This window comes from Vigna unguiculata, chromosome 6, assembly GCF_037176805.1.
Source record: "Vigna unguiculata cultivar grain cowpea cultivar isolate G323 ecotype 2 chromosome 6, ASM3717680v1, whole genome shotgun sequence".
Taxonomy (NCBI): domain Eukaryota; kingdom Viridiplantae; phylum Streptophyta; class Magnoliopsida; order Fabales; family Fabaceae; genus Vigna; species Vigna unguiculata.
In genome coordinates, this window is record NC_140797.1 from 8,683,558 (window position 1) to 8,697,803 (window position 14,246).

The 14,246-nt window shown below is 31.7% G+C and overlaps 1 pseudogene across 1 annotated transcript; it reads right to left on the minus strand.

Annotated features, from left to right (window-relative positions):
- Nucleotides 1-278: 278 nt before the first annotated feature.
- Nucleotides 279-2,671, minus strand: LOC146885486 (protein neprosin-like; annotated as a pseudogene). The gene is made up of 7 exons (XR_014995516.1): nucleotides 2,525-2,671; nucleotides 2,334-2,420; nucleotides 2,004-2,198; nucleotides 1,723-1,890; nucleotides 1,304-1,357; nucleotides 930-1,076; nucleotides 279-726 (listed from the first exon to the last, which is right to left on the minus strand). The product of XR_014995516.1 is annotated as a protein neprosin-like (transcript).
- Nucleotides 2,672-14,246: the final 11,575 nt, after the last annotated feature.

Genomic DNA, 14,246 nt, shown 5'->3' on the forward strand with positions numbered 1-14,246 from the left:
TTGTCAAAATATTTCGTTAATTACGAAAATTTGAAATCTAAAAGAATATAACATATAAATTATAACTTTATTGTGAAGTAATGTAAATACATAAAAAAATCCATTGGTGGGAGATATATTTAATATTTCTGAGTAACTGACATTAATAAAATTCGTCGGTTATGGACAAAGAAATATTGGTATAATTGTCTACCTATAAACAAAAGTTTTGCAACATATTTCAAAACTAAATTAAAAGATGAAAAATAACAATATTAATCTACCACTGCAAAAAAAGATATCATAATAGTAGTTTATTCGAAATCATGATTGTTTTTCTTAACTTCATTTAAATTTTAATGGAAAATAAAATTAATTGCCACAATTCCCACCGGGTCCTCCAAATTGGAGGACGTAACCAAAGTAGGGTCCTTGATCTCCATAGTATCTAACATCATAACACATGGGATTGTCAGTGAAGGAATGGGTTTCATATACTTTAGCTCCATGAGTTTTTCTTTCATTATCTTGAATCGAAACTAGTTTAAATTAACAAGCATGCCTAGGATTATCATCATGAGGAAAATGTCCAGACCCCATTTGAGGACTTTGAGTACCAGGATGAGTTCTTGTTCTTCCTCCCCACCCTACTTGATCAGCTGAGCTCATGTTTGAGAACAATTTTGCTGGAAAATATCCAATAAATTTATTTTCTATACTTATCCACCAATTTTTGGTCACATGATCCTGAAAACATACACACAATTTTATGAAAAAAATATATATCATGCTTAGTGTTAATTGTGTCTACCATACAATATTAACTTTTTTTTCACTATATGAATTCAATTAAAAAAGTTTATTCAAGAAATCAAAATATATTAATCCCATATGAGGTAAATCTAATTTATGTTTTTATTATAGTGAAAGTTATATACAACGATTATGACCTGAGAAATAGAAAAGGGAGACTCATAAATTGGTCCTCCATAATGAGAAACGGGGTCTAGGGGTACACCAAGATAAAATTATTTGTTAGTTTGAACAAAACCTGCACATCGAATATTGTAGCATCCTGTCTTCTTGTAGTTGTCTGACTGTAAATTTTTAACACCATAACAAATTTTGAATAATGATATTAGTATGATACATTAATTAATTCAAATTTATTTAGGATATATACTAAGGACTTAATTATATCCTTATACATGAAATTGAAGAGAAAAAAATATCCTTCACTAAGTAAGAAATATTTATTAAGGGAGTACATCTATAATTCATTTCTATAAACTAAGTATAAAAAAATGTAATGATATATTCTTACCGTCCATGAAGTATAATAATGGGTTGCATAATCACCATATAGTTGTGGAATCACCTGATAGCAGTGTACTGGATTAACTAGAAAATTCTTTTCTTTTTTCAAATTAATAGTAATTAATTAACACACATGCATGCACACATGTACGCATACACACATGCTAACATGCCTGCATGCATTACACATGCACAAACGTATGCACCAACACACACACACACACACGCACGCACATACACAAAAACACACACCCACACGCACACACATATCCACTCACTCAAACACAAGCACACACATGCACACACACTATCACGCATAAACACACACATGTAGACACACCCACACACAAACACACACTCACGAACACATGCATACACACACACACACATACGTAAAAAATGCCAATTGTTAAAATTTCAACTCACATGCCATCCTAATGAGATTTTGTTAGTGGATTCTATGGGACCATTTTGAACCCATAAATGAGACATAGAGATTTGAAGCTTGGTATCAACTCGCGGATTAAAAATACTATTTGTACCTCCGACTCCGTAATAAGGACTATAATTTGGTTTAAGGGAAACTTCTGCAATCTGAAAAATTAAATATATTTTAATAAATAGCCAAATTGAAAAAATTAGATTGAATATAATTTTAAAAAAATAAAGTACCAACATTTTAAACTACTTTAATAAAAATATCTTACATGAACACCAGGAAGGTCATGAACCAATATATGATCGTTAAGTAACGATTTTTCTCTAATAAGGTCTTCTTTTGTTGTTCTCAATATAGGAACAGTCCCCATTGGACATTCATCCTTACCCAATCCAAATATGGGTTTAGTTCCTAAATTTTTCTGACTTGTCTCTCCAGTCATATTTTGAAAGTTGGGTTTTCTCTAAAAAAAAAAGAAATAAAGAAACAAGTTTGAGAGCATGGAAACATTGGTAAAGAAGTGTTGAAAGTTAACCCCAAATATTGGAAAGAAAATGAAAGTGAAATTTCTTTGTAATTAGAGGTTTTAATTATATACCTGCAACTTATGGCCCTTTAATAAAGGATGGTCAAATGATGGTTGTTTCAAAATGTCAATGCAATCAACAATGTGTCCGATCTTTGTCTATCAGATTCAAAATAAAGCAATACAAATGAAATTATTAAACGATGTAGTGTGATATCAACTAATGGAAGCATATCATGAAATATCATAAAGTTGAGACATACATGAATACTCTTAATAGGAGGCTTATTAATAAGCTCAAGTTTTCTCTCCAACTCCAAATCTTCCTTTAGTATAGATGGATTTTCGTCAACTTTATAAGTAGCATGAGTATTTAACAAATACAGAACAAACAACAATATATGGATCATCTTTTTCACAACTATTACCCAACACAATAGCTTGATGCACACACACATGCACATATATAATAAATAGATTAAAATATCCAAGGTCAAATTAATAATATTTTTAGATGAATAATAAAGTCAAACATATGATGTATATAGTTATAACTGTCATAAAAAAAATGTATAATACTCATTTGATTTCTTCTCATTTATGATTTTAAATGTCAACAACATATTTTAAATACAATAACTATCGTTACTTATTATGTAGCAATTAATATAATATTTAATATTTGATATTTATTACTTATTATTTATTATATAATATATGACATTTATTAGCATTTATTGTATATCTTTATTAACTTTTAATAATTATATGTCATTTATAATTTTAATAATATATAAATATATATAATAATCATAATAAATTCATTAAAATATTCAAAATGAAGTTAATAACATTGTTAAATGAATAACGAAGTAAAACCTTTACTGCATATAAGGATAATAATGAATGGGAACGAGTTTAATTAACCCATACTCATCCCTAGAGAAAAAATTCACCATCATCCTCGTACCCAAATCCAATGGGTATATATATTATAAGGTCACTTGAAAGAATGAGTGTTTTAAGAATTTAAGTATGGACATGGATATGGTAGGATGAGTATTATGGGGGGTGTGGGGACGAGGACGAAGCAAATATTTACTTCTTCATACCCAATTGAAAAAGTCGAGTAGTCCCCATACTCATATCTATATCCAGGCAAGGTGTGGATTTTCCATCAAAACAAGAATGTGTTCGGGCAATATGCACAAGAACATATTTATTTGTCATCTCTAGCTGCATAAGATCTCGAATGCCATAGAAAAGATGTGGAATGTTCATTTGACTTCTTCTCGTTTATGATTTTAAATCTCTTTTATAAAATTTGAAAAATATATTTAACATGTAATAACTATTGTATGTTACTTTTTATATAGTAATTAATTAACAACATTTGATATTTAGTATTTATTACTTATTGTATGGCATTTATTAGCGTTTATTATATGTCTATATTAATTTTTATAATTAAATATATATATATATATATATATATATATATATATATATATATATATAATACTGTATAAAATATTTTATGTAAAGTTAATAACAGTTTTAGATGAATAGTAAAATATGTATATAGTTATGAAAGTCATAAAAAATGTATAATACTTATTTGTTTCTTCTTATGATTTTAAGTTTATTTAATATATAATTACTGTTGTATGTTACTTATTTAATATTTGGTATTTATTACACATTTATTAATATTCATTATATATCTTTATTAACTTTTAATAAATATATGCTATTTATAATTTTATTGTTATAAAATAAAACTAATAATAGAAAGAAGAAGAAAAGAAAGAAGGTATAATGAAGTGAAGAGTAATTTTTGTATGTGTCTTATTACTAATAGGAAGGATCCTATCTATATATCCAAGATGTAGCCTAAAAGATACATATCAAATAATTAATACAACTATTTACGTAAAGAGTATTTAATCATATGAATGAGTATCAATCATATCAATAATATGAGTACTTGTATCAAATCAATGGACGACCATTAATAAATAACATTCTTCCTTGGGTGTCCATTGGTAAGAGAATGTGTCTTATTAAAGTCTTACTAAGAAAAATCCTTTGGGATAAAAACCTAATGCAGCAAAAGGAGTACAACATTCTGTATTCTTTAATACAATATTGTTCATCACATATTTTATTTCTCCCCCTCATGTAAACTTACATCATTATGATGACGAAGTCCAAACTTGTGAATCATTTGCTCAAAAGTTTTTCTTGGCAAAAACTTTATAAATAGACCTGCCAAATTTTAACATGAATGAATCTTTTGGATATCTATCATCCTTTGAATTTAACAATACACTATTTTCTTTATATATAGTTGTTGATCCTATCTTTGTCGAGGATAGGCACAAGTTTCTTGCACATGTTGAATTATAGACCTTAACCAAATACATTCATAACTTACCTCACGTAACAAAAAGATTTTATATGATTAGATGATGTTGTTACTATGGTTTGATCATATACCATCATGAAATCATTGTGCTATCGCATGTAAACAAATATCCCTTAACGCAACGAAGTATATGTTTTACTGCAATCCATTTTCTTCTTGTAGTTGAAGAATTATATCTTGCTTAACAAATTTACAACAAACACAAAATTAGGTCGAGTATAATTAGCAAGATACATTAGTCTTCCTATGACACAAATATATGGTACTTCTAGATCAAGAAGATCTTCATCATTTTCTTGAGTTCTAAGAAGAGCCTTTATCAACATCTAACAACCTCACAACTATTGAAGTCCATAATGGATGTGACTTGTCCATTTAGAACATTTTAAGCACCTTAATTATATAAGTCTCTTGATGTATAAAAACACCTTTATTTAAATACTCAATTTCTAATCTCAAACAAAACTTTGCCCTTCAAAGATCCTTCATCTCAAATTCTTTCTTTCAACAATCAATTTCCTTTGTGAGCTCATTAGGAGTTCCAATGATGTTTATGTCATCTACATATATAATAATTATGTCAAATTGATTCCTTAATATTTTCATATAAATACAAGGACAAAAAGAATCATTTTTATATCATTCTTTTAACAAATACTTAATAAGACAGTTATAGCACACACGATCTGACTGCTTTAATCAATAGGAGGACTTGTTTAATTTTATTGAATAACCCTCTTTAGAATTTACCTTGTTGGGGAAATTAAATCCTTCAAGGATTTTCATATAAATATCATTCTCAAGAGACCTATACAAATAGGTTGTAACATCATCCATTAGATGCAAATGCAGACCTTGTTATGCAACTAGGATAATTATTGCATTGTTGTTGCATCCAATACCAGTGAATGTCTTTTCACAAATAAATACTAGGTTTTGTGAGAAACCTTAAGCAATTAACCATGCTTTGTATCTAACAATTTAATCATTCTTATTTTATTTTTGTGCAAAAATTCATATGTACCCAACGAGTTTCACACCCTTAGGTGTGCAAACTATAAGTCCAAAAACCTTTCATTTAGCAAGCAAATATAATTATGCTTCTTTGTAAATTTTCATTTTGGGAAATCATTTCTTTGTCGACAATCTTCAATGATCATTGGTTATTGATCCTCATTTTCATTCATAACATTCATCACTATATGTAAAAATTTCGTCAATGTTAACTTCATTTTGGCTCCATATTATATGATTCATGACATAATTTATTGAGATCTCATCATTTTGAACAATTTCAGGTACCTGAGTTCTTCTATAACCGAATCATTAATTATGTCAAATGAATCTTTTGGGATTTCCACCTTTTCTATTAGGTCATCTAGCATTTTATCTTATTTTCTCAATTGAGAGTGAGAGTTTTTATCTTTAGAACCAATAGGCCTAACATGCTTCAAGCCTATGTTTGGAACCAACCGACCTACCATGCTTCAGGAATGTTATGAATTAATATTAAATATATTTGGAGCATTAGTAGCTGATATATATGATTTGGTTACTTTTTTTGTTAGTAAGAACATTTGGTAATTGATTAACTAATTTTGTAAATGAATTATCCTTTGAACTTACAGTTCACATTCTTTTGTACAAGGATCAAGACAAGATAATGATAATTCATTCCAACAAATATCCTTTTCTAATTGTTTTCTTTCTCCCCCTAATGTTGAAAAACCTATTCATCAAAGTGACAGTCGAAAAATCAAACTTTAAATAAGTCTCTTGTTGGTAGTTCAAGATATTTTATTATTGAGGGAGAATCATATCCAACATATTCTCAATCATCTTTGATGACCCATCATAGTCCATTTTGGTAGAGAAATTAGAACATATACACCATACTCAAAAATTCTTAAATGAAAAAATTAGGTTACTGACCAAAAACTAATTGAATAATAGAGTATTTGTGATAACTTGTTGGCTTGATGTGTATCAATACTCAAGTAGTCATTGGAAGATTAGCTCTCATAAGCAATGATCTTGCAACAAATTTTATACATTTTACTAATGATTCCACAGTCCATTTTGAGTATGAACATGTGCTACTGGATGTTCAATTTCAACTCTAATTGATATACAATACTCATGAAAAGCATGAGAAGTAATTTCATCAGTATTATCAACACATATTTTCTTAATTAGATAATCTAGGAAGTAAGCTCTTAATTGTGCTAATAACTTTGCAAATACCTATTTGCGAGTCGATAATAAAGAAATATGTGACCATCTAGTTGATGCATCAATTAAAACCATGAAATATCTAAATGATCCACATGGTGGGTTATTGAACCACGAATATCACCCTATACTCGTTCTTAAAATGAGATTGACTCATTTCTAATATTTTAGGTGATGGTCTTATTGTCAACTTTCCTTTGTGAACGTACAGTACATGAGAACTCATTGGTCTGAAGAATTTTATTTTTTACTCTTAAGTGTGTGTCCACATGAGTTTTTCAACTTACTTTTTCTTTGCATCATAGTATATAGATTCAAGATGACCCAATTGATCATGCCAAACAAGGAATTCATTTTGATTCGTAAACTTTTTGTTTTCATGAGATGCATTTTAATTGTAGAAATATATCCGTAGTAAAAACCATCCAATTGGTCATGCTGAAAAAGGCATTGATTTTGATTCGTAAACTTCTCATTTTCCATGACATGCATCTCAATTGTTCTAATATATGTGTAAACTGTAAGAGAAGGTTGATAATTTCTGCAATACACATAATTTTTTATTCAACTCAATTATAGTGATATAAAGATATTTCATGTCTTCTTCATTGTTTGTCTCAATATGATATCCATTTAGACAAATATTCTTGAAACTTAATAAGTTTCTATTAAACCTCTTGGCACAAATATAGTAGCTCTTCTGGAGTCTTCAAATATATTTGTAGTATTAGAAATAATGCTAACATTGACTTCTCGCATTACCAAACAAGAGAAAAAGTTTTTACTTTTTAGAATTATATGAGTTGTTGCACTATTAATAAGACATATATCCTCATCATTAGTGTTAGTGCCAACATTCATTCTTCATATAAACATAAATATCAATATTAGATATTACTACGTGAGAGGCGAAGAAGAATAAAACATTTAGAGGATTTTATTGATCAAGAAAAACTTATATATAAGAAACATGAATCATGAAACAAATATAAAGCATTATCTTAAAATTAAGAACATAATATGAGAAAATCTATTTTTTTAACACTCCCATCACCAATGAGGTTATCAATGCTTTCATTTGGTTTATATAAGAAAATAACAATAACAAGATGAGTAGAACCCATATAGCCATAATCATAATCACCATCTTCATAAGCAAAGTGTGTTTCTATTTTATTTTCCTTATATTTTAAAATGCTTTGATGTACAACAAGTACAACTTCAATGGTCTTTACCACCATAATGATAACTTATATTCTCATATTATTTGCCATTATTTTTCACATTTTTATTTTCCCTTTTTCACATTATTGTTCCACTTCTGGTGATAAAATGTGTCTTTAAAATTTCCTTTATAACCATGTCCATAATCACTATCACAACCATGAAAATATAAATCAAATGTTGCTACATTCACTTCTTGGAATGAAGTAGAACCAATTGTTCAGCCACAAGAAGGTATCAAATAAATTCATAATATTTGTGAAATCTATTTTCATGATATTGTTGTTGCAAGAGCAAATTACTTGCTCAGATGGTGGAGCTCTTGGTGCGGAATGGATGAAAGCTCCATGAAGTAGACGTGATCCATGGAAGGGAGTGGAAACAAGTGTTTAAGGCTCTTGCTAAGCATTGGTTTGGACTAAGGTGTTTGAAGGTTCAGCTTAAGAGAAAGCTAAGGGAAGGTGGCTAGAGGAGATGATTCAATCCGCTAGCAAAGGAGACTCGCAAATGCAATAGGGTGGAGTACTCTCAACATTATGCTTCTATTGCAAAATTCAAGAGTGTCTACAAATGAGTGAAATTTTAGCTTTTATATGAAGCCATTTACACATGAGAAAGGAGAGCCATTGGATGGAGTGGGCCTTGATCGTGGCCCTTAGATCAAGCTTGGAGAAGGAGGCTTGATCTTTGCCATTGGATGATGCCTTGGAAAAGGAGGAAGCATTCCTAACCCTTGGATGCTTTGGATTCATGAGGTGTAGGAAGAAATGTTGACTTCCACTTAGTCAACCTTTCACCAACAGCCCAAATAATATTTCCCTTGAAGTATCACATGGATCCATATCATTTATTCTTCCACGACTTCACACGTTAACACTAGTAACAACACACCTCTTCTGTTGGGCCACACTAAGCAACCAATCAACGACCCGTCTATATTTTTCAGAATGGAGACTTTGCCTGCTCATTTGAAGCCCACACATCACAAACATACAGTTCGAGTTCTTTCACACGTCTTCCACCTCTTCCTGTCACAGAAATCCTTCGATGTTAGGGTTTCCTTCCACACCTTCACGAGTGCATCAAACTATCGAGTGCCAATCTTTTGTTAGGAATTCAGTACAACGCTTCCTTCTTACACGCGATACCTTTCTTGCTTGGTTTCCCTCACGCATTGTAGCGTCTCACCTAGGGTTGCCTCCTTCATCACTTGTAGCTATAGATGTCAAAATGGGTTTCAACCCGTGAGCCAACCCGGCTCACCACGGGTTCGAGCCGGATTGGGTTGAGAAAAATTCAACCCGGCTCACTTAACCCACGGGTTAAACGGGTTCGAGCCGGGTTGGCGATGGGTTGGCTCACTTAACCCACGGGTTAAACGGGTTCGAGCCGAGTTGATGGTGGGTTGGCCCACTTAACCCACCAACATTTTTTTACAATTTTGTTAATTTTCTTTTATTTTCTTTTATTTTTTTAATAATTATTTACTACTCCTATTATATTTGTTCACAATTTCATATTTTTAAATGCTAGAATGTTGCTTAATTATATTTGAATAGTTTGAATGTTTAATTAATTTGATTGTCAAGTTATATATGTTGATACTTTAATCTTTAACTATAATCTTTGTAGTAAATTACTCAAGTAACCGTCTTATAAACATTTTTTTCTAAATTTGCATGAAAAAAATGTATAGTTTTTTTATTTATATTTTGTTGAATAGCATGACAAAAAATTTGTAATATTAGTCATGCTTTCTTATACTATATGGATACTCTCTTGCAAATAATTATTCATATATTGGTGGTGAACATGATCAAAACATTGGTTCTTGATTTTAATATGATTGTCATCTCATGGGTTACTTCAAAATTTATTTAAATATTTGAATACTAAAAAAATAAATAAATAAATAATTTTTTTAGGTGGGTTGGTGAGCCAACCCACTTAACCCACCAACCCGTGGTGGGTTGAGCCGGGTTAAAAAATTTCTGGCTCACCATAAAGTGAGCCAGATTGGGTTCACTAATTTTCAACCCGGCTCGTGGTGAGCCAACCCGTGTGAGCCGAGTTGGCTCACTTTGACATGTCTACCTGTAGCCAAACCAGTTTATTTTTCCCGCGTTATTCTTGTTTCTTATCACAGATCTGGTAGTTCATACCCTTCACGTGTTCTTCACCTTATCACGAGTGCTAGACTTTGCTAGAGTTTTGGGGATTTCGTTCACGGTTTCCTCCTTTAGCATCTAGGGTTTTTACCTTTCTTCTTTTCTTTTCCCGGTTGCCTTTACCTATAAAATGGCAAGCCAATCTCATGTAATCGCAGCTTTGATGAATGAGAGTGATAAATTTCCCTTTCGTCGCAACTCAACCCTAACCCTAGATTAGGTTTTTAACCTCGTCGGGTTACCAATTCAGTGAGAGTTCCCCACTGGAACTTAGTCTCCCGCAGCCGATTTGGTGGTTTTCCACCGAACGCTTGACGATTGACGGCCTTACGAGGAGTTTCCGCCAAAGATTTGCTGAGGCTCGCTCATCATGTTGTAATCAGAGCTTCGGTTTCGAGCTTGGAGCGAGGAGGTCTTCAAAGATAAGTATCTCTGTTCATTTTCTTCTTCATTGTTTGTTTTCGTCTTGTTCCTGATAGATTGCATTTTTGCATCTCTGGTGTTCAATCTGTGTTGAAATGTTTCACTGAAATTGATTCAAATTTGTTGTTCTGAATAGTCTTGAATCAATACTGATGATATCATGTCTTAAGCTGCCTAATCTGCCATTCATTGCATGTTAATTAGGTTTTTCAATTTTTTTTTACCTAGCTTTAAATTTTCTAATCTCGTGTTTTGTCTTAGGAATTGTTTAGTTATTTTATATGTCACTAAATTCAATAGCAATTGTGCCTCCAATGTGTTTTCTTCACTGTTTTGTATTTGTTTTAGTCTATGTTCTGCTTTCAATGAGTTTTGTTGAGTTCTTTAATTGCTAGTAGATCAATAGCAATTTATGCAGTGTCAATTTCGATGTTCTGCTATATCGTGCTTGTTGTTGTTTAGCTTACACATTTGATGTCTCTACTTTTGAGTTTCTGTGTTGTTCTGCATTATGCATCTGTTAGCCAAGGATTGTTGTGATCGAAGCATTTTAATGCGCCTTCCATCACAGTGTAATCTGATTCATATCTGAATCTATGTGTGGAATGCAAGCTTGGTCCATGAAGGCATAGGCATTATCAATACCTTGTTTAGTGCAGTCTTGTATTCCTTCATAGATGCTTCAATTTTCGTTCTGTTCCAAATTGTTGCCTCTGGATTAGTATCCTTCATTGAGTTGAGTGCTGCTAGCTTCATCTATTTTAACAGAATCTGGTTTCTAATAGTTTTTCAGTGTTTTCAATGCATGTTCTATGTTGATCTGATGAATTCTTGTGGCTATATGAATCTTAATTGCAATTGCATCTGTTTTCAATCGTGTGTTTGCTTAATCACATTTTCTTGTTTCTGTGGTTAGCCTAGTTGTCTGTCGTGACTGTTGATGCATCTTTTGTTGATTTGCAGTTTATGTTTTCACAGATTATGGCCATTAAAAATTGTTGCAGTGTGGTTGCTTCATTCAATCTGTAACAGAAACATTTGTCTGCTTTTGTCACTCATTTTTTTTCTTTGCTTCAATTAGGAGCATTCGTTCAGTGTTATCCATGAATATTAGTTGCATCTGTGGTTATATTCTACTGAGAGGAGTTGAATTTGTGAGCATTATGTGTGCTACATCATATATGGTTGTTGAGTGAAGTTGTTCGGCCATTTCTTTGTCATTGCATCAGTATCAGTCTGTGGACTTTCTTTGCCTCTAATATTTGTTCTGCACTAGCGGAGTCTCTTTATATTTGTCTTTGTGTGTGTCTTTCAAATTGTTTTTGAGTTGGATCCTTGCAGTCTGTCATGTGCATTTGTTCATTGTTTTAGTGGTAGAATATTGATATTGTTGTGAATTGTTCTACACGTTTTTGAGAGATGAAAAGAAAAGAGAAAGAAATCAGTGAAAAGAAAAAGATTATGATAAAAAAAAGCATCTGAAAGATAATGATTCAGTCTTTATTTAATTTGAGAACATTATTTGGTTCAGCAAAATACAAGTTGTCTTGCACAGTTCACAAAGTGCCTACTACTCTGTTCAATTTCAATTGTACATGCTTTTGATTCAACTTATTTTGAGTCTTTGATTTTAGTTTGTTCATCTTGTTTTAGACACATTCTTTAGGTTCCTTTTGTGTGCCTCCTATTTTTAATAGCTTGTTTTTTTGCTTGTCTTTGTTGGCCATCCTTTGAGTTTGTCTATTACATCTTTCATTTGATGTTGTCCAATTTTTTTCATATTTGACCTTTTCTTGTTTTCCTGATTCTTTTTACTCTCACACAGCAGCTTGACTTCGCTTGTTCTATTTTGGATTCTCCCATCTCACTGTTTTTGGCAACCTTGTAGGCGAAGTCTCTTACGAGGCTGGAGTGGTGAGGATTCTTTTGGGGACTCAACTGCCAAGAGGAAAAAGGAGTGAGCTGGGACTTGAGAGCATCAAAGTGGAAGAAACACTTGAGGGGGATATGTTTTGGGAGGCTGGCCGAGAGACATAACTTAGCATAGTTTTAATTTTTTTCGTACTTATTGTTGTTTTCATATCACAAATTTTGTGTAATTTTTTACAATTTTAGTTTTCCCTTTCATTTGGCTTAGGTGGGAAAATGCTTTAGAGCAATTCCATCCTTAGCAAGTTTGTAATAGTTTTTAAGCGTGTCATGTGAGGTTCAAGGGGTTCTAAAGGCCACTTGAATTTTCACTTAGGATTTTCGTCTAGTTTATGTTTTCAGTTTTTATGTTTTCTGCCTTTATGTTTTAAATGTCCAGGTTTTGTGTAATTTGTATGATTGCTTCTATGTTTTAGGTCACCGTGATATCTAGGTACAAATCTTTCAACGCTTAGTTGACCTTTCTTTGGTCATAGCATTTCACACACTTTGAAAGTTGTTTTTCACAATTAAGATCTGTTTTGCTGGGAAATTTTATTGAGAACTTTTGTGAAAGAAATTTAGAGATTTATGGCAAGGAAAGGCTTGGTTTCTAAGCCTGTCCATGAGACTCACCTCCCTTTCCTGGGAACATCTCTAGAAATCTTTTCCTTTATATTCTCTTTAGAAATTCCTAAAGTTTCTTTGTGAAAAGTTGTTTAGATAAGTGTTTCAAAAGTGTTTTCCAAAATGAGTTTTCATTCGTACAATGAATTGCATTTAGGTAGTCATTGTGAGGATAAAATGCATCATAGACATGAGAGTACATTCCCTTTCTTTGGTGAGGACATAAGTGCATTATCATACATATCTCGGGAGAGGGAAATAGATGATTTGGTGCATTCTTTCCATCTTACACATAGTAAATACTACTTTCTTACTTTATGCATTTCTAGTTTTGTAGGACATGCAAGAGAGTGGTGGGATTATAGGAAATATAGAGTGGAAAAAGGAAGAAAATCTCCCATTTAGAATTGGAGTGAGTTGAGAGCATGCATGAGAAGAACATTCATACCATCTTCCTTTGATTTTGATCGTGAGATAGAGAAAAAGAAGATTGAGATAGCAAGGAGGAAGGAGGAAAAACTCACAATACTCTTAAGAGAGATAGGGGAGTTGGAAGAAAAAGAAAGATTAAGAATTCAAAGAAGAGAGCAAAAAGAAAGAGAGAAATTTGAGCAAGAATTGAGAGAAGAAGAGGAACAACTGAGAAAAGAGAAGGAGGAAAAAGAGAGAAAAGAATTTGAAGAAAAAAAGAGAGAGTAAGACAAGAGAAAGAGTTTGAAACAAAAGAGGAAGAGATTGAGAGACAAGAAAGAAAAGAAATCATGCTTAGAGAAGTAGAGATACAACATCCTACAATTCCTTGCATAGACTTCAAGGGAGTAATTCCATCTATCAACTCTTCTTTATTTGTCTTTAATACTTTTGTCTTAGTTCTCCCTAAAATTGTTTTTCCACCTTCATCATTCATTTTAAACCCTTCAAAAGAATTTCCAAAATCAATTTCTAGCTTAGAATTACCTTTTTAGACTCAATTAC